The sequence below is a fragment of the Diabrotica undecimpunctata genome, chromosome 4, assembly GCF_040954645.1.
Source record: "Diabrotica undecimpunctata isolate CICGRU chromosome 4, icDiaUnde3, whole genome shotgun sequence".
Classification (NCBI taxonomy): domain Eukaryota; kingdom Metazoa; phylum Arthropoda; class Insecta; order Coleoptera; family Chrysomelidae; genus Diabrotica; species Diabrotica undecimpunctata.
The window spans coordinates 152,019,232-152,046,603 of record NC_092806.1 but is presented as its reverse complement, the minus strand read 5'-3'; the positions used below and the strand labels follow the sequence as shown (position 1 = coordinate 152,046,603).

Below are 27,372 nucleotides of genomic sequence, written 5' to 3'. Positions count from 1 at the left end.
AATATCTTTGGATGCATTTTCTGAAACCATTCTGCTCGCGCTAGCATCGCTTCAATTCGGCAGCACACGTCGACTCTCGGGCCCAATTTGGATAGGTTTGGATCGGCATTTTTAAGAATATTGGATGCAATATTAGATTTGCTTATCATAGGCAAGGCGACTGGAGTAGTTCGCATATCACATTGTAATACAGCGCGTTTGCCGTGTTTTACATTTATATTAATTCGAGTAGTTTTTGCTGTGTTTCACGTGTTGTGATGTGGATTTTCAAAATTTAACTTTCAAGAAAAGTGTAATATTATATCTGTAGGCAGGCCAAAACCATTACTGGAAATTCAAACCAAGTCGACGAAATGGACACGTTATTTTAACAAAAATATATACGATTCCTTTAAGTGGTTGACAGGTTGTAAAACTCTCTCGAGGTTATTTTGTTTTCAAAGTTTGCAAAGTATTTTTCCAAACCTTGAGCGGAATGACTGCTTTTTTTTCTAAATCGTCTAAAACGACACATGCTTTAGATGTCATTCTTCAGAAAAGGTTCCCTCGAGCAGCTCCCACCAGATGGAACTACAATGAGAGGTTAGTAAAAACAGTTTCCCAATATCGGCAATCCCTAATAGAGTTATTTGAAAGCATTTTGCAGCATAAAGACAGTTAAGACCCTGAAACTGTGAATTCCTCAAAAAGTTATTTGGAATTAGTCAAACGAGATTTTGATTTTAATTTTTTGCTTCAAGTATTTTCTGAAATATTCCCTTATACAGACATTTTATTTGATATATTGCAGACTAAATCGAATGATATTGGATTTTGTATTAAAAAAATTAACGAATTCGAAGTCCAAATCAACAGACAGAGGAAGCAATTTGATATCATGTGGCAAAAAACTTGCGACCTCGAAGAGATGGAACTCAAGAGAAAATGCATTAGAATTGACGATGTAGGCGACAAAAAAATATCTTATAATCGACTTTTTTGTGAAATAATAGACAATATTTCCCAGCAGCTTAAAGAAAGATTTAAAAACCTTTGTGAGTTAAGATTTGTGGAGTTATGCAACTTCAATAAATATGCCAACTGTAGTTTCCTGTAAGAGGCTTTTAATTGTCTAAACAAACATTATGCAAACTTTTTTGACATTCTTTCCATGCATTCCCAACTGTGCGTTTTGTATGCTTCTCAACGCTCTGTACAAACTGATACCAGTTCTAAAATGCTGACATTTCTTAAAAAAACTGAACTGGATGAAGCATATAGTGAGGTTTCAAAATTATGTGACTTAGTGATGACAATACCTGCTACAAGTGCGTCTGTAGAACGAAGTTTTTCTGTACTAAAACGAATCAAAAGCTTTGTCAGAAATTCCAAAAGTGAGGAGAGTCTAGCTAACTTAGCGATTTTATCAATTGAAAAAGAACTTATTAAAGAAATGTCTGAAAATCCCAGTTTTTAGGAGTCTGTCATAAACGAGTTTGCCAAGGATGACAGAAGAATAGAAGCACTACAAGTAAAAAGGTTAGTAAATCTTTTTATAATTTCCTTTAATTTGCATCCCTTTCTTCAAATGTCACGGCACGCCACTGATGATATAGCAGAAACATGGTCTTATACGTCCATGAGCAGAAATCATTATACGAAAGGTTCCAAAGAAGCATGAATATTGTGATGTTTGCATAATTTTTTGCTTTTGATTAATATATTCTAAGAGAGATATAAAATTTGTCAACTATATAAACATAATGATAGAATCTCAACGCGTTTTTATTTGCTTGGCACATTTTTTTATTATGCAAAGTACAAATTAATTTCAAGGTCATTTGCAGCATCAAGATAACCTCATTAGTGTGTCCAAATTTCTAACAATGGTGTTGTTTAAACTAAGTGAATGGTTTGAGAAATTTATAATTGCCAAAATTATTATAATATACACTAGAATAGCGCTTCTCATTCTACTGTATATTAAAATAACTTAATATTCAGTCAGTAGCATGGACTGGTTTGTTTAACTCGTTCGTGGTCGAAATAATAAGTAAAAATATCTATATTTGTAGGAAGAAGTTTATTACTACATTTAAACATATCTGTGAATGTTAATTTATATAAAAATTGAAGAATATGTGTGTAAGTGTATACAGTGTGGCGCACCGAAAACGAAACAGAGGCATTTACTGGCAGATGATTCCTTTTTTGAAAAAACGCTCGGACCCGTCGATTTTGTTTTCGAGGGGGACATAAAATTGGCATAAAATCACTTTAACATTTGCAGCCCCTTAAGCGAGGGTGGCATCATCCCTAAAATCTTAAATGAAAAGGGGGGTCGAATGATCCATTATTTAAAAGGTCTTTTAACTCCCTTTATAATGATGTAAAATTCATGTATTCAATTCAGTAGTTTTGGAGATTTATTGATTTAAAGTTTAAAGTAGACTTTAATAGGTACATCAAATTAGTTTGTACTTCTTTCAGAAGAAATTTGAGTAAAAGCATTTTCTTGATAAGTAAATGCTTTTATTTACTACGCCCATGGTTTATTAATAATAAAAATAGCAATAATTGAAGTGTCCTTTGTGACAAAAAAAGTTGTTTCTTGAAGAAAGATAAGTAGAGAATGCCACGTACTTATTTTAAATAGGAAATAGTACATTAGTTTGCGATTGATTTGACCAATCTTTGTTGTTAAAATATCATTTATTGCTTTATACATAAATTAACCATGGTATACTCCACGGCAGAAAGGGTTGAAATTATTGAAATATTTTTCGGAAATAATCAGTGCGCTAATAGAACAGCACAAATTTTTAATGAGCGACATGAGAACAATAATGTGCACCGAAAATATGTTCTAGAACTTGTAGCTAAATTTCGGGAAACTGGATCAGTCGCCAATAAAAAACGTAATATTGAAAATCCTATAAGGAACGAAGCAACAGAAGTGGGGGTTTTAGGGCAAGTTATTGTAGATCCTACATTAAGTACCCGCAAATTGCAAACTTCGTGTGGTGTTAGTCGACGTACTATCCAACGGATTCTAAAGGCCCATAATTTTTATCCGTATAAAATTCACCTTGTACAAGAACTTAATGAAGACGATTTTGATAAGCGATTAGAAATTTGTGAAGTTATGAGTGAACGAATTACAAACGATGAACAATTTTTATTTAACATTTGCTTTTTCGACGAATGTTCCTTTTTTTTAAATGGCGAAGTAAATCGTCATAATTGTCGATATTGGTCGGACTCTAATCCCAGAATTTACCATGAGGTACACACACAGCAGCCACAAAAATTAAATGTTTAGGCTGGCATTTTTGGCGATCATTTGGTTGGTCCTTTTTTCTTACCTGGAAATTTGACTGGTGAAATGTATTTGGAATTACTGCAAAATGCCATAGATCCTGCGCTAACAGATATAATTGAAAATCAGAATGATGGTCGATACGTTGAGAATATGTTGATGTTCCAACAGGATGGTGCCCCACCACATTACGCATTAAGAGTTCGGCATTATTTAGATCAGACCTTTCCAGGTCAATGGATTGGTAGAAGAGGTGCCGTTGAATGGCCCCCAAGATCGCCAGATTTATCACCTTTGGATTTCTTTTTGTGGGGTTACTTAAAAAGCAAAATCTATGCTACTTAGCCAACATCCTTAGAAGATTTACGACAAAGAATTGTGAATGAGTGCCATCAAATTACTCCTCAAATATTGCAAAATGTCCGGCAACGTTTTCAGCAAAATCTTTATTATTGCATGGAAAGTAATGGTGGTCATTTTCAACATTTACTCGGCTGACAGGTCAGTTCATTCTTTATTTTTTAACAACTTTGCTGCTATGTATTGATCTCCTCTTACGATGATGTATTTAAACTTTAAATCAATAAATCTTTAAAACTACTGAATTGAAGCACATGAATTTTACATCATTGTAAAGGGAATTGAAAGACCTTTTAAATGATGGATCATTCGACCCCCCTTTCCATTTAAGATTTTAGGGATGGTGCCACCCCCGCTTAGGGGGCTGCAAATGTTAATGTGATTTTATGCCAATTTTGTTTCCCCCTCGATAACAAAATCGACGGGTCCAAGCGTTTTTTTTAAAAAGGAATCATCTGCCAGTAAATGCATCTGTTTCGTTTTCGGTGCGCCACCCTGTATATTATTGAAGAAAGGATGTATGTAAAACACTTCTTTGTTATTAATAAAAAAAAAACTGCTGCACTTCACACAAATATATTCCTCAAGTGTGTATAACATTTTATGTTTCCCTGTGAGTTGTTGATATCTGAATGAATAGCTTATGCAAAGAACCCTTGTCGCCAACAGGCCACAAATTAATTACTATTTAACTGGGAATAAGCCACAATTAAAGGTTAAAATACGTTTATTGACGTTTCAATTTCCACTTCGGAAATCGTTCTCAAAATACAAACATTAGTAAATTAAACAAATTTTGTTTTTGTTACTTAGTGAAAAATTCTTCTAATAATTTAATTTTATCTGACTCATCTATATTGACAATTCAGACATACATTATACATTTTAAAGTAGACGACTTTAAAATGATATTGCCAATATTGTTGAGTTGCGTTCCTGGGACGACTTTACTTATAAGATAGTTCATTCGATTACATGAAATCAACTTTAACTTGAGAATATCCGTCAGAAAAGATCATAACATGTAATTCGTCTTTAAAAAGACAAATACATGCCATGATGACAGTAAAATTCTCCTGTTAGTGATTCCATAGTAAATTATGAGGGAAAAACCAGGAAAAAAAACCTCATAATACTATCCCGACATGGTAAGTATTTGATCTTGCATTTATTTTACCTTCAATAAATACCAAATTCCGATTTTATATGTTTGTTATTTAAAAAATATAAATGATGTATTCTCTATATATTACTGACTTACCAATACTGGTATTTTCTTTTTAATAACTTCCTCTTTCAATATGGGTAACCAGATCCTACTACATTCTGCCTAGGAATTCGCGACACAATTGGTCTCATTTAGCATAATTAGAGCCGCTTCTTTGATTTTTCTCTTTTTACCATCCGTTTCTTTTAGGACTATATTTGAATCATTCCATTGAACCCCATGCATGTTTACATATTTGAGATCTATCAAATTCTCTATTTTTAATATAGGATTGATATTAAATATATATGTCATCATGGCATGTATTTGTCTTTTTATAGACGAATTACATGTTATGATCTTTTCTGATGGATATTCTCAAGTTAAAGTTGATTTCATGTAATCGAATGAACTATCTTATAAGTAAAGTCGTCCCAAGAACGCAACTCAACAATATTGGCAATATCATTTTAAAGTCGTCTACTTTAAAATGTATAATGTATGTCTGAATTGTCAATATAGATGAGTCAGATAAAATTAAATTATTAGAAGAATTTTTCACTAAGTAACAAAAACAAAATTTGTTTAATTTACTAATGTTTGTATTTTGAGAACGATTTCCGAAGTGGAAATTGAAACGTCAATAAACGTATTTTAACCTTTAATTGTGGCTTATTCCCAGTTAAATAGTAATTAATTTAAAATGTCACAAGAAAATAGCTTCAGAACAATAACAGGCCACAAATCTAAATAGATTTAAATTTTAAAAATAATTTTTAATACAACTTATTATTTGTACAGCCTCGGAACCGGATTGATACTATGAAGACGACTACGGCAAAAAATGAGGATAAACGAAAAACACCCAAAACCCAGATGAGAATTACTACTTGGAATATCAGATCGCTCAACTCAATAGACCAAGAAATGACCCAAGTGCTGAAAGAGAAAGAAATAGACATTTGTGCTCTACAGTAAACAAAAAAGAAAGGAAAAGGTCAATCAAAATTAGGTAAATACATACTAATCTACAGTGGAGTAAAACAGGGCCAAAGAAGGTATAGCCTTACTAATACTAATACTTACACCAAAGGTACCAAAATCACATCAGAGTGTCAATACATATCAGAAAGAATAGTAACAGCAAAGATAAGAATGGAGAAGGAAGACTTGAACATCATCGAAATATCTGGCCTAGAAAATAACAAGCCTCAAAGGTAAGCGTTATATGACCAATTACAACAAGTAGTAGACCAAGTCAGAGGGAAAATATTGAGGGATTTGCACGCTTAAATAGGCAATCAAGTAATACCTGGCATTAAACAAAAACATAACGAGAATTTTAAAAACGAAAATGGAGAACTGATCATCAACTTCTGCACGAATAACGAACTAAGAATAAACAACACATTTTTTGACCACAAAGACCAACACAAATATACATATAATAACCCCAATGGACAAAGATCTATAACAGATTATGTTGTAACCAACAGAGATATACATCCATCAACAAAAATCAAAGTTGAAGGACTAAATACAATCCACGGAATACTTATACAGGAAAAGAATATCAGAGAAGATCGCTGGGAATGAAATATTAGAAAACGATAACATCGAGGAAAGCTGGGAAAACTCAAAAATAACATAATTAACGTAGCAACAGAATCACTTGGAGAGAGGAAAGTAACGAACATTAACATATCAAAAAAGAAAACACCATGGTTTAGAAAGGAAGTGAAGACAAAATGTGAAGAAAAGAAGAAAGCCTTTTTACAATACAGAACACAACAAGCACAACAGGCATACAACCACTATAAACGAATCAGAAACGAAACGAATACTTTAGCTAGACAAATAAAAAAAGGAACACTGGCAGAGTTTTAAAACAGATGGAACACGACTTCTATGGAACACAAAAAGAAATATGGAGAATGATCTGAGGACAAAGAAAAGTGATGAACGAACTAATAAAAACGAAACACATTCAGAGAGAAACATGGGTAGACTACTTTAGATCCCTATTTGCTAAAGGTGACGGAACCACCAACACCAGAGGTGACGACAAACGAAGAAATAAATATTGAGGAGGAAGAGAAAAAGGCAGCAATAAAAAAATTAAAAAATAGAGAATCACCAGGAGAGGACAGAATTCCAAACGAACTCCTAAAGTACGGAGAATCAGATCTGACCAAACAACTATTAAGGCAGAATTTACATAACAGTCATCAGACCATTAATGACATACGCGACAGAAACAAGACTTGACACAGAGAGGACAAAAAGGATGTTAGAAACAGCAGAGATAAAAAGCACTCAGAAAAATTGATGGTAAGACACTATGGGACAGAGCTAGAAGTACAGATATACGACGTAGATGCAAGGTGGAGAACAAGAACTGGATAAGAAATAGAAGAGTAGAATGGAACGATCATATAATGACAACAAATAGAGTAGTAAAGACGGCAAGAGACGGTTCCCCAATGGGAAGACGATCAGTAGGAAGACCACGAAAACGATGGAACGACAACTTACTAGAGGCACATTGAAAGACAGACAGAGTCATGTCTATATAAAACAAAGAAGAAGAAGAACTTGTTATTTTTAAACATCTTATTTAGTTTATATATTAATTAATTTACTATCAAATGATATTTACATATTTATATTTTCATAATTTCATATAAATATAATTTCCTATAAATACAATGTTGGATTTTTGCAATTATCAGTTCGAATATTGTATTAAAGTGCAATAAAAAGAGTTATTAGTAAAACATTTTTATATTTTATACAGTCACAACGGAAGAGTCCATTTGTGTACCTAACGAGGTGTTGGCCGTTAGGTATACAAAATGTCAAAACTGACCATAATTTGTTATTTTGATTTTTGAAATATTTCATAATTTTTTATACAGGATACGTAAAAGAGATCTTACTAACGAATGCGATAAAGCATGAAAATTTTTTAAAAAAGATACACCTACAAAAACTACTGCCGAATAGAAATTTGATTTAAAATATTATGAAATTGTAAAGAGAATAGTAAAAACAGCAATTTTGTTAATTAATGAACCTTTTTTTGTAAAGCAATGCCTATACCTATACCCCCATGGTAAAAAATTATGAACAAAAAAGAAAAATCACATGTGTTCCTGTTTTTTGCTTCGTTTTTGGAATATATATTTTGTCAAAAAAATTTATTTTTGATTTTAAAAGGTGACATTTTGATAGGAAATTTAATTTTGAACATCTGCGCGGTTTTTTCATATTTGGGAGTTCATTGGCTAAATGAAACAATGAAACCCCTTCAACGTTGCAGTTCCTTTTAACCGTATTTTTTTTAACATAATCGATTGCATATATGTAGATAATATAAATATCATCTGCAATAATGGTTATTGCAAGTAACGTCAAGATGGAACTAGCAAACAATTTGGTATAAATTGCCTTATTTGATTTTTAAGTTTGAACTCTCTGTAGCAAAAATTAAATAATATTAATGTCATTTGAATTTCATTTAATATATCCAGTCGTTTATACATACATATATTATGTTTGCGCTTTTTATTTAATTTAGTTTTGCATTGAAAGATGTTATCAGAGGAATTGTCAATTATAGAAATTCCCACGTAACCGTTTCTTGAAATATATGGCTTTATAACGAGCCGCACAAATAACAGTGAGTTGAGATGATACAATGGAGTATCTTATGAATAATAAAACGGATACTATACCGGTATAATGCTATAAATCATCCAAATGGCCATTATTTGCGCGGAGAATCTAGATTGAATCCTTCTCTTTCGAGAAAGTTTTAAAACAACAATAAACGAAGCGTGTCGGGTGGGTTATAAAATGTATCCGAGAAAACCTTTTACTGCGGCTATACTGCTAATTTGTTTCACCTTTTGGTGTTTACTTCAGTGGTCTAAATTTCATCCATCAGTTTTTAGAATTCTTTATATTTATGTAATTGATTTTATTTTGTTTTCATAAATAATATAAATTTCTTAAATAAGACAAATTTTTTTTAGCTTTTTCAAAAACCACATTTCGTAGGCTACTAAATTACATAGGTTTTGGAATATGGTAAAAGAGGTCCAGATTCGATAATGATGGAAAGAAAAGATATTATATCCTGGAAAAACAAGTACCTCAGACAAATAAAAACATTGAGGAAGAAGGATAATGTAAACCTTGCTTATACCGATGAGTCTTGGACTAACATCGGTGCGTCAGTCAAAAAGGAATGGAGGGACACAATGATCAAGAATCCACGAGATGCCTTCATAAAAGGGCTCTCTACTGGACTGAAAGCTCCAACCTAAAGAGGTTCTCGGTTTGTTCTTGTTTATGCTGGAAGCAAAACTGGTTTTGTTGTAACGAAAATATTTTGCCTACCATAGGGTAAGATTATGGGGTTCAAAATTGGGGATAGAAATTACTGGGGGCAAAGATAGGACAAGCAAAATAAACGTTATTTGTGCGAACGGCACTCAAGGTTTGTTAGGAGAGCTGGTGTCGTGGGTAAGTAAATGGCAAAAGGTTTGGATTGGGGCAAATACAAAAAAAATGAAACAAAGAGTCATAAATCTCTTGGGACAAACAAAACAAAAAGAAACAGGAAACACCTCTAGTAATTTATAAAGAGCGCCACTTCGAGGTGCCTAATTATAACCATTACAACAGCTAGTTGTAACTATCGAAATAATTATTTGAAATGCAAACATATCTTTTTCAAATTAAACTCAAAAAAAGGTTAGTTAAAAAAATATACAAAATGTTAAGAAACAAAATTTAACATTTATTTTTGTGTCACCACAAACAAAATAGGACAATACAAATTTATTACAACAAATAGTCGTAAAATACAAAAATACAAAAAAAACTTACATGTGTCATCTGTTTACATATTCCAGGAGTTGGAGATACTACATAAACTTACAAATGTTACCGCACAGAGATTAACCTTTTTTTTTAAACAAACAAAACAAATAAATATCGAAAATAATAAAGCCAGCTGTCATATGTTAACAATAAATTTAAAAAAACTGAACAAATAAATTGACAGCTAAAGTCAAACCATAAAATTTACAATTATGAATATTACAATTTTTTTTATTTAAAATTTGAAAGTTACCTGGATTTCACAAAAAACACTGTGTGTTCCTGGAAACTAGAGTTAAATTCTCTGGACACGAACACACGAACAAAAGGACTGCAGCTCACACTGCGAATTGGACCGACCATTTGAGGCCGAAGCCGGCACTGGAGTCTAGACACAAAACTTATGACTCTGCCTCTTAAACAACAGGAACAGGTAGAATTAGACTGCATTAACCAATTAACTGCTACTAAAATTGTTTTCCATAACGTAAAACGAAGATTTCCCTGAAAAGGGATAAAAAAGAAAACTACAAATTCGACGTGAATTTGGACATAACACTGGAGCCTATCGCTCTTGCCTTGACCGCAGCTCCAGCGAGAGTGACGAAATTATCTTCAAAAATTGATCGCATAAGTTGGAATAAACAAAGCACTTTGGTTATAAACAAAACACAACGGAAATTAAGACGTAAATTATTAATTTGAAAACGCAATATCGGGCGGTTTGAACAAAGAAATAGCGAAGAATTTGCGTCTGTGAAATAAACAAACAATAAAATGATTTATTATCGACTTGGCAACGTGAAAAGAACGAAATATTATTTGTATAATATTTCGTTCTCGTATATTTTAATACATATACGAGGGGATATCAAGAAATTTACAAATGCTACATTGTGGCATGGGCCGAATTAACTTTCATGCCCAAGAAGGGAAGAATGGTTTAAGAAGACGTTAATTCCAAATTTGCCGAAAGACAAGACAACAAAAGGCAAATCAAGGATTGGCAATCGAAAAGAACATTTGATAGAGTAGAACGGTTGATAGAAGAAGCTTACCAACGTGTATCTAAAGAGTAGTGGCATAATTATGTGAACCATGTCAAGAAAGTAGAAGAAAAAATGTTTGCGGTGGACAATTTGCAGAAAAATATTGAACCGGTGGTAATTAATATAGGAGATGATTTAGAGTCTGACGTATCAGGATGATTTAGACATGGATTGCGATAAGTATTCTTCTTCTTAGAGTGCCATATCCCTACGGAACGTCGGCGACTACCATGCTTATAATATTTTTATACTGATCTCGGTCTTGCGCGACGTGTAGCAATTGGTCCGCTGTCAAACCTGTCCACTGCCGCAAATTCCTCAACCAAGAGAGTTTCTTCCGTCCTATCCATTTCTTTCCTTCGATTTTACCGTTGAGAATTAGGCGAAGGAACTCATATCTTGGTCCTCTGATTATATGTCCAAGATATTCTAGTATACGCCTCTTCTTCTTCTTCAAGTGCCATCTTCGTTCCGAAGGTTGGCGATCATCAGGGCTATACGTATTTTCGAAACTGCTGACCGAAACAATTCGTTGCTGCTACAGCTATACCATTCCCGTAGATTCTTTAGCCAGGAGTTTCGTCTTCTTCCTATGGACCTTTTTCCTGCTATTTTCCCTTGCATAATTATTCGAAGCAGTTCATATCTTTCGCCTCTTGTAATGTGTCCCAAGTATTGCAGTTTTCGTTTTTTGATCGTAAATATGACTTCTCGGTCCATGATATTCGCCTCTTAATAATATTTAATAGAGTTCGTTGATATCCCATTCTTCGAAGAACTTCGATAAGTATTAATTAACGAGAAATATCTCACTTGTTTTTTAGTACTGTACATACAGTACGTTTTAGTTATGATCTTGTATATTTTATGTATATGTATATATATTTATCGTTTCGTATAGGGTAAACTACTTGCATTTTTTTGTATATATGTATATAAGTATATACGAGGTATTAGATATTTTATGTATACAGGCATTTTTATAGAATTAATTTGTTTTTTCTTTTTTTTGTTTATTCTCTTATTTATTTTCTTAGTTAAATTAATGAGTAAAGATTTTTGAAACGAAGCGCGTACGGTCCTGATTTCTCAGTGTGTCCCCAAACTACCACACACCTAGAGATATTGCAAGCACTCCTGACCACGGCGCAGTAGACGAAATTTGGTTTAGTCCCCACTTCCATGCGAAACGCATTGTACTATGCACTGTATAATTCCACTTACAATAGAACCTTTCTGCCTTTACGTGAATTTGACTCCGCCTTCGCGCAGCTCCATGGTCAGGAGTGTTTCAACTATCTCTACCACTGTGCCGACATGAACAGCATCGCTGAGCGCCGTAAGACCAACACTGCATATAACTGTGGTTTCTACTGTAGTAGCTATTTCCGTTGTATTCCGACCATCGTTTGTAATGTTTTCACGGAAATATTTGCAGCTATCAGTGTTTTCTATTTGTATTTCTCTTAGTTCTAAGTGCCTTTCTTTACCTCCCACAGCTGCATACTCTGTTTTTGATGGATTAATTGATAAACCCCACTTAGCATATTCTTCACCTATTTTTCGCAATGTAGTTGATATCATCCCCAAATTGCATGCTGTACAGTTTATGATCTCCAATTTTAACACCCATAGGTGTACATTTTCTCTTCCAAATATCCAAAACCTACTCCAAGTAAATCTTAAAGAGCATAGGCGCAATGTAGCAGCATTGGCGAAGTCCTTTTGGTCACTCTTGAAGACTTCTCTACCATTGTTAATCTTAAACTAAATGTTTCGAACATTCAGTATATAACAAGGAGTTTTGTAATCTGGAAAGAAATGATTTAATAAAATAAAGATTAAATGGGGCTACGTAGACGTGAAATATGAAGTATTTTAACAATCGTTTCGTCACTTCTGCTTTCTCACGGAAGAAATAGCCCTCTTAATCATCCTTAATTGATTCACATAATCACTTCAGAGACACATTGTATATCATTGTTATTAAGTTGCATGGGAAAAGGCGTTAATTCTGAAACCTAATTAGCGAAACTCACACTTACCGGTTCACAGTTCATATATTATAATGCTTAATTGAAATACCGTGTCTGAATTTCACCAATGTCACCATATTGTTTTGTTTCAGGCTACGCCAACAATCTGAAATAATTGCCAATTAACTTTATTCTTCTGGGCTCATGGGGATATAACTAGGCCGTATGTTTTTTTCTTTCGAAATTGTGCATTGCATATTTTCACCATAAAAAATTAATATAAATTTGTTGTAGCAAGATTAAAAACACAGTCCAGTAATGATTGAGCATCGTTAAAAATATTATTAAGTTTTTAATTGTTCTTTAAATCAAGATAGTTTATTATCTTGATTATGCAAATTAAGAAATAAATAGTTTATTTTACCAGAGACAATAATTAAAATACTCGTTTATCAGTTTTGTTGAAGCTACACGTAAAAGGGGGCCATTCTCTTATGGGGACTGAAAATAAAGTCATTGATGGCGTTCTTATAATAATTATCCTCATCTAATATATTCCACCAGATTAGGTTATTCCATCCCTTGAACCTACATACGGCCTTTCTTTGTCTTTTTTGTTTGTTCTTGATTTTCATTGTTGACTCTTGGTTCCAGCCAGTTTTATGCAACACAGGATAAAATATCGCAAGATGATTTTATCTTAAAACATCTGACTATAGAAGGCGTCCAAAGGAAGATAGAAGGACCTATATATTTGGTCCTATAGAAGGACCAAAGAAGGCGTCCTAAAAATAATAGGAAACAATGAAAAGAAAATTGTCCCAGTTTGCTATACCACATTTTTGGAAACCTTAAATGTATCCAGGTTTAAGGTGAATCGCTTAGCCCAAAGGTACTTTACTATTGGCGAAATGCCAAAAGAGAGAAGAGGAGGGGACAGAACTTCCCACAAGTTTACAGCCAAAAAAGATAGTGTTATGCATTTTTTTAATAACTTCAACTGTAGCGAAACACATTATTGTACAAATAAGATGGGTCGAAAGTATCTCTCAGCTGAACTTAATGTACGGAAACTTTGGCGAGTGTTCATAACAGCTGTTTAAGACAAAACTGTGAAAGTAAAAGAGCAATACTTTGGATATATTTTTAACACAGAATATAACTTGGGATTTGGTAGCCCACGGGTGGATATTTGTTCAACTTGCTTGTCACTTACCGAGCAAATAAAAGTATGCAAGGATGTACAGAAGCTACTCTCATAACAACTAAAAGAGTACACAAGTTAAAATATACAGTATTTTATGACCTTCTTAAGGAGGTCAAAGATGACTTGTTGATTTTGAGCTTTGATTGTCAAAAAAATCATTCGAAAGCCAAACTTACTAAGGAAACCATAACTTCCTACATATGGACTGAGAACGAGTTTGGAAAAGGTTCAGATGTAATAGAATTCTGTTTATTTGATTTATTATGTGCTATTTATATGACCCCATACACGGCTGTTCGTCTTATTAGTGATGATTTTGGGGTCAAAACACAATTTTACTTGGCATGCTGGCCAAATGGAAGTTTTTCCAATGATAGGTCACAGCTTTCTCCTTCCTGATCGCGTTTTTGGAAATATTAAGAAGGAAATCAGAAAGTGTGAGATAATCGTTAGCATTGAGGAATATATTCAAACAATAGACAGGTTTGCTACTGTTAAAAAGCTTGGAGATGACGTAACAGTTGCAAATTGGAAATCGGTAACAAACGAAGTCCTAAAAGCTCGTGGTTCTTTGCATTTTGGCATACAGTCATGTAAGCGACGTTACTTTATCCAAAAGAAGGTACAAAACGTCACCCGTGTTTTGGTTCAAGGTGAAACAACTTACAAGTGGAGAAGTGAAGTTGCGGACACTGCACGAAGCATCACTAAACGAGGACAAACTTTGCGTAGCTTAGGGCCCTTAGACTATTGCTAAAGGTACTTGTATAGCGAAACCCCAAAAAAAACGACGTAAATTCTCTTTTAAAGAAACATTATGGAGATGAGTGGAGAAATTTTTAAGAATTAGATTTTTACAAGCATGTATTGATCCAGAAGAAGAATTTGCAACTGAAGAAGATGAAGTGTGCCTTGCTGTTAATGAGATACCTGTTTTCCAAATTAAATTTTTTATTGGCAAATTTTATATTTTAAAGTAAAAGTTGAGCAAAATAAAACAAGTTTTTCAAAATAAAACTGAATTTTTTTATACCTAAATTATATTCGTAAAGTATTGTGGAACTTTTTTATCTGAACATTCCCATTAAGCTTGGTTTCAAAATTTACTGTTTCTACCTTATTACAGTGCAGACCTCACATTCTCCAAATTTTAATAAAAAAAGTAACATTATCCAAATTAATAAGTATTTTTTAGTATTCAGCGGTGTATCTCCCACCATATCTTTATAAAATCCATTATTAAGTTACTTTCTAAACGTAAACAAAAAATTCGTTATAGTTGAGTTCATAATATTGTTTGTAGACCTTCTTTTTTCGTTTCCTCTAAAATTTTAAAAAGTGAAGAATGTCACTTTTGCATCTATACCCTTCATATATTGTACATATAATAGTGCAAATAACAGAAAATTATATGACCAAATTTATTGACCTAGTATAGTAGATTCTTTCAAACCGGTCCTGATCGGTATTGTTATTCCAACTGGGTTATTACACCTGGTGTAATGTGAGTGGAATAAACAATTAATCTCTATTTAATCCGCCCACTAGCGACAGTTACATCTCGTGAACTGTATTTGCTAAAGGGTCGCTATTCTAAAACATAATTAATTATTAAAAAGTTGAGACCCTGTCGAATTAAATATACAATGTAGTTCTTGAGCAGCGATACACTTTACAAATAATGGAATCTTTAACAAAAATAATGAGTCCGGCTTTGCCCTTCAGTTTTGGTCCTTTATAATTTCTGACCCTGAATTCTTAAATTATTGAATCGACGAATGACAAATAATTAATGCTCGTCTGGTTACTTATTGGAAGTTTGAAATGGTCCTCTTTCAGAATTGAGTAACCAAACATCAAACATTTACCTCCAGTGTCTCTTTTGACACGTTAGGTAAACTATTATATTATTAATTAAAGAATACGCAAATGAGAATTATTCGTTTATGTTAACATTTATAATATGTTATACAGAGTGGGCCAAAAGTATGGAAACGCCTAATTATCTCTTAAATGGATGATTTCCAGTTTAACTTCCAATTTCACTTTCAATTTTGATATCCAAATTATTTACAACTAAATTTGACCATAATAATTAAAAAATTACAACACTGCTAAATTAATATCTGCCTAATAAAGAGTTCAAATCCCTCCGTTGTTAATTTGACAGTATCCTAAACGATGGTAGAATGCGTCTATTACATTTGTCCATGTTTCTCTAGAAATTAATATGGATTCCTATATAATTATTTGCCTTAGCTCTACAACACATTCTGGTTCAGTTTTATAAATTCCATAAGTATCCCCAATAAAAACAATCTTTGGGATTCAAATCGGGTGAACGAGGAGGCCGTTCAATACTACCTAAGCTACCAATTCATGGTCTGGGAAATGTCTGATCTAAATACCACCAAACATTTACAACAAAATGAGCTGAAGTTCCGTCTTGCTGAAACCATATTTAATGAGATATGGTCTCCAAACTTGTATTTCAGAGCAGATACAATTTCATTTCTAAGTACCATTTCATAATTATCTATTGTTAAATTTTCTTCTATAAAAAGGATCCAATTAACTGAGTACCCACGATATCCGGCTGCTCTTTAAGTATGGTTTTCACATATCCAGTGTGGATTTATCTCACTCCAATATCTTAAATTTTGCCGATTTGGCGAAATTACCTATATTATGTATTTCTGCAGCTCTGCGTAAGGATGTTTGTGGATCTTCAACCAAACTCTGAATTTTTTATTGTAATTTGAACAGTTTTTGGTCTACCTATTTGAATGCCATCTTTCACGCGTCCAATTTACAATTTTTTGTAGCGTCGCCTGAGGGATAGGAGAATGGTTAGGGAAAATATCGTTGAACAAGTTGGCCACTTCACAGAGCCAATAGTTTATTGGAGTTTCTACACACTGATGTACAGCTGATTCCTAAAAAACTGCTACAAGTCTTAAAGCGTATTTTGTAGAAAATTGAGCAGTGTATTTGGAAGGATAAATACTTATTATTTACATACGGTCACTGTCACTGCTCAATCTTAAAATTTGTCAGATAACTTATTCTGTTCAATCTCAAAAAATGGCTCCACATGCTAGCAAAGAACTAGAAGCAAGAATTCTAACGAAATTAGAAAACTTCTTAGATAGTTGGTCACTATCTGCCGTAGCAAACCATTTTAACGTAAGTAGAACAACAGTTTTTAATATTAATAAAAGATGGAGAGAACAAGAAACTCTCGTAAGAAAGCAAGGTTCTGGAAGACCAAAAATATCTACCGCTCATGAAGATCGTACGCTTTTAGAGATATTACAAGAGAATCCTTTTGAAGATGCGAAAACTGCAAGAATTATGTCACAGTTTCCGGGAAGAAAGACAACAACTTAGCGCAAAATGAAAGTATCGCGTCGTAGGTACCGAACTGCAGCAAAAAAATAAGCTCTTAGACCAAAACAAAAACAATCAAGACTATTTGCTTTAAACCATCAGGGGGTGGATTTCATCTAGTGTAATGGGAATGGTATGGCGTATTGATGGCAGGTTTATTGGGCAGACTTAGCTGAATATTCTAGAAAACCGCATGTTTCACAATGTAAAACAGTTGTATCCTGAATATCCTGATAATTTTATCTTCCAACAAGATAATTGTCCTGTTCACACTGCAAATATAATAAACCAGTGGCTCCAGAATAACAACATCGAAACTTTACCATGGCCCTTACCATGCCCCAGCTACAGTCCAGATTTAAACAAAATGCTGAAGAGCTGTAGCACGGTATACAACAGGTTTTGGAAGAGCTCTCTGAAGAAGGCAATTTCATAGTTCCTTTTACGCAGATGGACCGAAGACTACAAGCTGTTATCAATGCTGACGGAGATATTACAAAATATTAATTTTATTTTTACATACCTAAATTTAGTATAGTTTTGGTCTTTCAGACCCTCGCTTTCTTTCGAGAGTTTCTTGTTCCCTCCATTTTTTATTAATACAAATTCTGCTTATGTTGAATTGTTTTGCTGCCTCTTATAGTGCCCAGTTATCTTTTAATCTGCTTACAATTCTTGCTTTAATATATTGTTGAGTTAAGTCGTTTGTTTTATTCCTTAATAATAATAAAAATAATAACAACAACCCTATTTTATGTAAAAACTATCATTTATATACTCTTTATAAAATGCAGGAATTCAAAATAATATCAAAATTTAAACCTTAATAATTATTACAATTTATGAATTATGTAAACATATGTAATCAATTGTTTGTTGTTTGTTTGTTTATTTTATTATTTGTCTGTCATAATAAATATAATATAATATCAGACCCATCAAACATACTGCTCAAAAATTTTACTAAGAGTCGTATCAGTTTTTTTAGTAACCAGCTGAATGTGGACCTATGAAGAATAGATCATTAGGTGGCTCCAATTGCTTTGTTTCTTTCCAAGACGATTTTAGTAAAATGGTCTTCATTTATTTTATTAAAACATAAAGTGAAGATTTTAATTGTTTTAAGAATTTTAAAAGTATGGCTGAAAACCAGAAGAGTGTTCATATAAAAACTCTGCGAAAAGGCAATGGTGGAGAATTTTGTTCAAAAAAATTTAAGAGATATTTAAGTGTTAATGATATTATGCCAAGAGGAAAACTTTGTTGTCACCAACACATGTTTTAAACAACCAAAAAGACGTCTCTATACATGGATATCACCGAGAGATGGCCATGGTAGTGTAATGCGTAACCAAATAGATTATATCATAATTAACAATAGATTTCGAAACTCATGTAAATGTACTAAGACATATCCAAGTGCCGACGCAGCCACCGATCACAATTTACTGGCATCTAGAATCAACCTAAAATTGCAGACAATCACAAAGCCTTCCATTACAAAGAAATACGATAGACAAAACTAAAAGAAGAAGAATTGACTGAAGAATCACTTTGAACAGACAATGAACGAAAAAATTCGAGACAACATCACACAAGTATACAATGTACCAACAGTCGAAGAAAGATGGGATAACATAAAGAATGGTATCATCGATATAGCAACGCAAAGTGGAACTGTCACCCATTATAAAAAGCAAGCGTGGATGAAAGATGAAATAATCGAAATGATGGACGAAAGAAGACAGCTTAAAAATAGAAATAACTCAGAGTATAAACGAAAGTATAATCTGATTCGAAGAAAAATTATGGAAGCCAAAGAGTTATGGATGCGAGCAAAATGTGAGGAACTAGAAGAATTGCAACGAAAACATGACGAATTTAACACACATAAGAAAATAAAAGAAGTTACAGTACACAAAAGAAATACACCCATAACATTAACGAATAATGAAGGTCATGCACTATCCCTAGAAGACGAAGTAATGGAGGAATGGGAAAACTACATTAAAGCATTATTTATTAAGAATGATCGAGGATCACTACCCAACTTAAGTGCAAATACAGGACCATCAATCTTAAAAGCTGAAGTGGAAAAAGCCATACATCAAGCCAAAAATAACAAAGCCAGTGGACCAGATCAAATATACAGCGAATGGCTAAAATTACTCTCAAATGACAATATAAAAGAACTCACTGTACTTTTCAATCAAATATATGATACCAGTGAAATTCCATCGGACTGGTTAAAATCGATCTTTATTCCTCTACCTAAGAAACCAAACGTTAAGAAATGTAGCGATTGTAGACTCATTAGTTTAATGAGCCATGCCGTTAAAATACTGTTGCATATTCTTCTAAACCGAATTAACAACAAGTGCGAAGAAATAATTAGTCAAGAGCAGTTCGGGTTCCGGAGATGCCTTGGAACTAGAGAAGCACTATTTTCTATGCAAACACTCCTTCAACGATGTTGGGAGGTAAGAAAACCCGTATATATGTGCTTCATTGATTTTGAAAAGGCATTTGATTGCGTTCAGCATACCAGACTAATTACCGCCTTGCAGAGCATCCAACTAGATGAGAAAGACATCAAACTTATTGCCAAACTTTACTGGAACCAAACAGCCATTATTAATACCAACAACAGAGAATCAAAGCCAATCAGTATTGAACGAGGCGTAAGACAAGGCTGTATACTATCTCCCACCCTCTTTAACGTGTATTCTGAGAATCTATTTAGGGAAGCTTTAAAAGATCAAAAAGGAATTATCATAGGAGGAGAAATAATTAACAATATACGGTACGCCGACGATACTGTGATTAGCTGAAAACATCGACGATCTGCAGGAGCTAATCAATAGAGTTGACATGGAATGCACAAATTGGGGACTGTCGATAAATATCGATAAAACTAAATACATGGTGACCAGTAAAGTGGATATCGGCGCAACCCAACTGATATTAAACCAACAACCGCTGCAGAGAGTTCAGAGATTCAAATACCTTGGATGTTGGATTACTTAAAATCTAGATCCATCCTTCGAAATTCGATGTAGAATTGAACAGGCAAGAAACTCGTTTCAAAAATTCAAGCCTCTATTATCCAATAACTCATTAAATTTGGAAATCCGTGAAAAGTTTACAAGATGTTACGTGTGGTCTGTACTTTTGTATGGATGTGAAACTTGGACTTTAAATGCCGATATCATGAATAAAATCGAGGCGTTTGAGATGTGGTTGTATCGAAGGATACTAAAAATTCCATGGACTAGCAGAACCAGAAACGAAGAAGTTCTTTGAAGAATGGGACATCAACGAACTCTATTAAATATTATTAAGAGGCGTAAACTAGAATATCTTGAACATATAATCAGAGGACCAAGATATGAGTTCCTTCGGCTAATTCTCAACGGTAAAATCGAAGGAAAGAAATGGATAGGACGGAAGAAACTCTCTTGGTTGAGGAATTTGCGGCAGTGGACAGGTTTGACAGCGGACCAATTGCTACACGTAGCGCAAGACCGAGATCAGTATGACAATATTATAAGCATGGTAGTCGCCGACGTTCCGTAGGGTTATGGCACTCTAAGAAGAAGAAGAAGGTATTATACATCAAAAAACGAATCCCCATACTCCTGAACAAAATGAAGTATCTGAACGTTTGAATCGGGCAATTGTAGTAAAGGTAAAGTGTCTTTTGTTTGATGACAATCTTAAGAAAATGTTTTGGGCTGAAGCTGTAAACACAGTTGTTTACTTATAAAATAGATCTTTGGCTTCTGGTTTAAAGAAAACACCGTTTGAAATGTGGACAGATAATAAACCTAATGTTAGTGGTCTTCTAATATTTGGCAACAATGTAATGGAACACGTTCCAAAAGAGAAAAGGTCAAACTGGCAGAAAAAGGCTATTTGGTACATTTTAGTAAGGGAATGCTGAAAATACTAAAGGATACAGGGTGTATAATTTAACCACCAAAGAAATTATAGAGCAGAGATTTATAAATTATGGAAGACACAAAAAAGTGTGAAGTGATTCACTTTGATTTAAAAGATGAACACGAGGCAAAACAAACTATAGATTCAGTGGGGAAACAAAACAAAGATAATGTTGAAACTGAAACTAAACATAATGGTAATATTTTTAGTGACGAATAATGTAGCTACTATCAGGAAGATAACTCAAGTGATAATAAAGACTTTAAAGTGTCCAATTTACCTGAAACATGACATAGATGATGTTCCATTAACAATCTCGGAGGCATTACAACGTCCTGAAGGAGCAAAGTGGAGAGAAGCCATGAAGGATGAAATCCAATCTTTCTATGACAACAATGCATGGGATATAGTGTATGTGCCAGAAAATGGTAGTGTAATTGATAATAATTGGGTGTTCAAATTAAAGTGTAATATCAAAAATAAAGTTACATATCGTGCAAGACTAGTGGCTAAGGGTTTTAATAAAATAGAATATAATATAGACTATGCAGGAACTTTTGCGCCAGTATAATTATTTTATAAACTGAAGAAAGAAAAGTTTAAGATGAATGCAATACGTATTCTAGTTAAATCGTAAAAAAATTACGATTATTTTCTTGCCCACGCTGTATGAGAACGTTATAAATTTGTCCCAACCCAAATTGTTTTTTGTATAACCCTGCTTTGAAAAATGTACTTGTCTATATGTAAACCATCTATTCATTTTGTTTCTCTGACAAGACACCGGTTTGAAAAGAGACAATTATTAATTGTTTTTTAGAAACCAATATTTTAAGGCCGTCTTTGTTATTCCTATCTCGCATCTTTTGAATTAGAATTGGTTATGGAACAATGCCAAATGTGTTTCGATGCACGGCAAAAAATATCGATTCCGGAGGTGAGCTTCAGAATCAATTATTAGTTTCCTACCAAACGATATTGAGGAGATGAAAACTCTCTTTACCGTGAGTTGCTACAAATTATTAATATTCTTCACGCGATATTCGAATTATACATTTATATTGTGTAATTTTTATGAAGAGGTTATTATGTAAGCAGTTAAATGTTATTAAATAAAAAAAACTGAAAAAAGAGGACTTACGTTTTTTAGAAATAAATTTAAAGTAATTAATGGAGTATTGTGAAGTTGAAGTTAACAGAATCAGATTAACAGAAGGTAAACATAAAATTAAACTTTTTTCATTTTAAAACAATACTGAATGAGATAATTATTTAGTAATCTGTAGATTACTAAAAAATAATACATTTTATGCAAGGTAAATAAAAAGACAACAAAGACACCGAGAAAACTACAGACGTATCAATTTGTTTGATACTGCACTAAAACTTACATTAAAAAATCATAAAACTAACAATAGCTGAACGTTTATTGAAAAAGTTTGTAAAATAAATTGTATTAATAACTAAAACTGACAGTTGTTTTATGTGTTTTCAAAAGCTTCATAATAAAGATGGTTTTTAATGAAAAAGAAGAATATATAAAGTATGCTTTGAAACAAAAAAAAAAAACATTAAATGTATTTGTCAAATTATTTATTAAAATAAATAGAACAGTCTGTCCCAAACGCTTCTTTCAGTGCGTCACTAATTTTGACGTCATATAGGATTTTAAGAATGTCGAGAATTATTGCATGACATTTTAGTTAAATTTGACAGTTGCAGGATCGTAATCTGTCTTTTTCTAATTGAAAATAATTTAATAATTTTAATATTAGTCTTTGTTCTTTCTCGATATATCTCGGCATATTTAAAATATTTTTATTATACAATAAATAAATACAAAATTAAATTTTCACTGTAAAATGTCTGAAAATACCATCGAGTTAGAATCTATGGAGAGGGCATCACGTGACTAAAAATGACCTCACTTCGGCCATATTGTTTTGCCACTTTTGACAGATCGTATAAGTTTATTTACGTTTGTTGTTTTTCGAATATTTTTAGTTTTATAATACTTTTATAGAAACTGTAATAATATATTGTGATAGTGCATAATAATGGTTTCTTGTTCTCAACGTAGTTGCAGTGGCAGAAGCAATGTTAATAAAAAATCTTCAGGAATAACGTTCTACAGGTTAGTATACAAATATGTAAACAAAGTAATGGCCCGTACTTCAGAGAATAAATTAATAGTATTTGACTGTATTAATTTATCTTTATGTATAATATATCGTGTTTTTAGTGTTTACCGCGGGATAAATAAATCATAGTTTATTAAAAATGTGTTGCACTTTTTTAGATTATGATTAAATCTTCTGAATAACTAGTCATATTTTTATAGTAGTTTTAATATTATTGAGTCCGGCCATGATCCCACCGCCATATTGATATCACAGTTAGCCACGCCTACCTACGCCGTTTTTAGTACATACGTTAATATGATCATAGCTTCTCCATAGATTCTAACTCGATGGAAAATACTAACCTGGAATGACAATTATCATTTTATCAGTTGACATTGTGAAAGTACTGTCACGATCGAGACAATCTGCATCAAATTATATTTATGCGCATCATTGATTGGATATCTATTTAGCGTATTCTAAACTCCAACCAATTCTACATCCGTAAGTAGAATTAGCTTAAGATAAATAATTTTCTAAGTTCTATCGTTGATTGAATAATATTCAATCAACGGTTCTATGTATAATAATCACAGACTCACGTTTTTTTCTGTCACTTCTAGCTTAATGTGTTAGAGAGAATTCGATCAACTATGACGCACTGAAAGAAGGGTTTGGGACGAACTATATCTAGTTTTGTCACAAAAGTTGGCGATTTAGGTAGTTGCATTTTTTGTTAACTAATTTTTATATTTTAAAAATGAATTTTTCAACTGAAGAATTGATGTATATGACATTGGGCTAATTGATGGGTTGTATTGGGCGAATTAGAAACTGTTTACTATCTTTAAAAATGTATATTTAGAGATATCCGCTCAGAAAACTTCCTACAAAAAAAACCTTCGAAAGAATTTTAAATCGCTTCATTCCTACGGACAGTGTGCGATATTTGAAACCATTAATACCAAAAATGGTTTTATTGATAGGAAAATTTTGAATTATGCTACATTTAATAGAAAATCCACACATAATACAGAAAATACGCGCCAATTGAGCAATAATACAGAGTTAAATGCAACAACAAAGAACAAAGAAAACAAATTTTTCACCCATTTAAAATTGAAGTGCCCGAAAAATTAAATGAAAATGGTTTTCAAAGACGATTGAATTGTTGTATGTGGACGGAAGAAAAGTCCAAACATAAATTTTTTGGAAGATACTTGATTTTCTGATGACTCGACATTTCATCGCAATAGGATCGTTAACAGAAATAATTATCATTATCACTCCGATAAAAATTTTCTTTTATTTCGATTTAATATACTCTTCTATTGGAACGACTTCTTGCAGCAGAAGGCGCAGTAGGTAAAACAGGGGGAATTTTTGTATAAAGGTTGTTACTTCTGTTACAAAAAGCATTCCATTCAATTTCCCAGGTTTCTTTTAATTCTTGTTTACGCAGCGAGACTAAATCACTTCTATTGAGCCAGCTAAGAGTCCCTTTACCCAAATGAAAGAGACTGAATTATTTGTTTTAAGTTACTTAAGTTGATTTTCTAAAAGTTTGACGATAATACTATTTTTGTATATATGCTCATGCGAATTATCTAAAGCAGACAACGCAGATTTTGAATCCGATAGGGTTACTATTTGTTGATCAGATATTTGCTTCTCAATAGTCCATTCCAGAGCTTGATATATTGCAAACAGTTCTGCGGAATAAATGGAACATTGTTAGTTTAATTTAAACATAATGTGTTCTTGATTGTTTTGGATATATACCACATAACCAACTCCTAAAATAATTACTATTTAAATGGGAATAAGCCACAATTAAAGGTTAAAGTAAGTTTGGAAATCGTGAAAAAAGTGGAAATTGGAACGTCAATAAACTTACTTTAACCTTTAATTGTGGCTTATTCCCATTTAAATAGTAATTACTTTAAAAATGCCACAAGTAAATAGCTTCAGAACAATATTAACAACTCCTAAAATTGATTTTGACCCATCTGTGAAAATCCTATATGGCTTATCAAATTTGACAAGTTGTTTCTAAAGTTAAATGGCGTTGTTATCATTAAAAGTGGAAATAAACTTTGATTTGGGAATAAACAATATTGAAATTAGATTGAAATAAATTAGTTTCAACTGGAATTTCTAAATAGGAAGAAACATTAGGAAATGCTATAGCTAAAGTTATAGAATTTTATGCCACCATTTGTCAACTAAGTTAAACACAGATATGTCGGATATTTTTTGCAATAGGTACCTTTGGTTATTACCTTGTCATTTAAGGATAAACTTTTCAGCTAAAAAAAGACGTCCTAAATGTAATGGAGGCTCCATACATTCGGCGAATAGATGTTCAGTAGGTGTAGATTTAAGTGCATCTAAAACCAAACGCAGAGCTTTGCACTGGATTCGGTCTAATTTTTTAAGTCTAGTATTTGTAGCAGATCCATATAAAAAGCAACCATAGTCAAGAATTGACCTGGTACCTATATGCCCTATAAAATATTGGGATCAACGCCCCATTGGTGACGGTTAACTGCCTTTAAAACATTTAGGCTTTTTTCACATTAAATTAATCAGTTATTAATATGTTTTTCCATGTTAATTTGGTATCAAGTGTGACGCCGAGATAAATGTAGTGTTTTTGGACAGGTATACTTAGATTATCAATTCTAATACTGGATATATTCGGTAATCAATGACGAGTAAATAACACTACAGCGGATTTATTCGAAGTAAGTTCCAACGCTTGGTTAAGAAAGTATTCTTTTGCACTGTACATAATCCGTTTTATTGAATCAATACATTATTGGTAAGAATTTGTAAAACTGTAAAGACAGAAATCATCGGCGTATTGTAAAATATTACAATTAATACCCATACCATGTAGATCCATAGTATATAGATTAAACAGCAGAGGGCTAAACACAGATCCCTGCGGCAAACCTTGATAAACTAACCTTGGACCAATCAATTTATTATTGCACCGAATGAATACTTGTTTATTAGCAAATAGATTAACCAATACCTGTGTAATACCTAAAATAAAACAGATATGACAACTTTAATCTACATATAAAAGTCAAAGAACTAGCAGGAGTAAGAAGTAGAAGAACCTCGAATATATTGCTCGACAAAAATGGAAAGATTATATTGGAGACAGAACAAAAACTACGACGATGGAAAGAGTACATCGAGGAATTATTTCATGACCAGAGAGAAGCTAGTATATCTGTAGATAGCCAAACGGGAGATGTAGGCCCAGAGATAATCAAATCAGAGGTTAGTCAGGCATTAAACTCAATGAAAACCAATAAATCTGCTGGTCCAGATAAATTACCAAGCGAGCTATTAAAGTTGGTGAATGAGAAAAACCTAGACATAATAGTAGAACTGTTCAACGCTATCTATACTACGGGAATCATCCCTAGAGAAATGTTGACATCAGCATTTGTGTGTTTGCCAAAGAAAGTGAATGCCAAAGAGTGCAGTGACTATCGAACCATAAGCTTAATGTCACATACCTTGAAAATTCTGTTGAAAATTATCCACGCCAGAATTCACACTAAACTGGAGCTGGATATTAGTGACACACAATATGGGTTCCGCAATGGTATGGGTACCAGAGAGGCTATTTCTCCTTCAACGTGCTGACGCAGAGATGTTTGGATGTTAACCATCCTCTTTACGTCTGTTTTATAGACTACAATAAAGCGTTTGATAAAGTAAAACATGACCAGCTCATGGAAATTCTAAAAAATAAAAACCTAGATGAAAGAGATTTAAGGCTAATAACAAACCTTTATTACAATCAAAGCGAGCAATAGTACGAATTGAAACAGAGACATCTGAAGAAATGGAAATAAAGAGAGGAGTCAGGCAGGGCTGCATACTATCACCTCTATTATTTAACGTTTA

At 32.9% G+C, this 27,372-nt stretch overlaps 1 protein-coding gene across 6 annotated transcripts in view; it reads right to left on the bottom strand.

Moving 5' to 3' along the window:
- LOC140440228 (uncharacterized) overlaps window positions 1-27,372 on the bottom strand; it is a 211,021-nt gene that overhangs the window by 181,029 nt on the left and 2,620 nt on the right. The window contains exon 2 of one of the 6 annotated variants that reach the window (XM_072530582.1): window positions 10,009-10,259. The exons of 4 other annotated variants lie outside the window; for them this stretch is intronic. The gene's annotated coding sequence lies outside the window, so the exon portion shown is untranslated. Of the gene's footprint in view, window positions 1-10,008; window positions 10,260-12,849; window positions 12,869-27,372 lie in introns of those variants that run through there. One more of the 6 variants, XM_072530583.1, reaches the window with a different exon arrangement.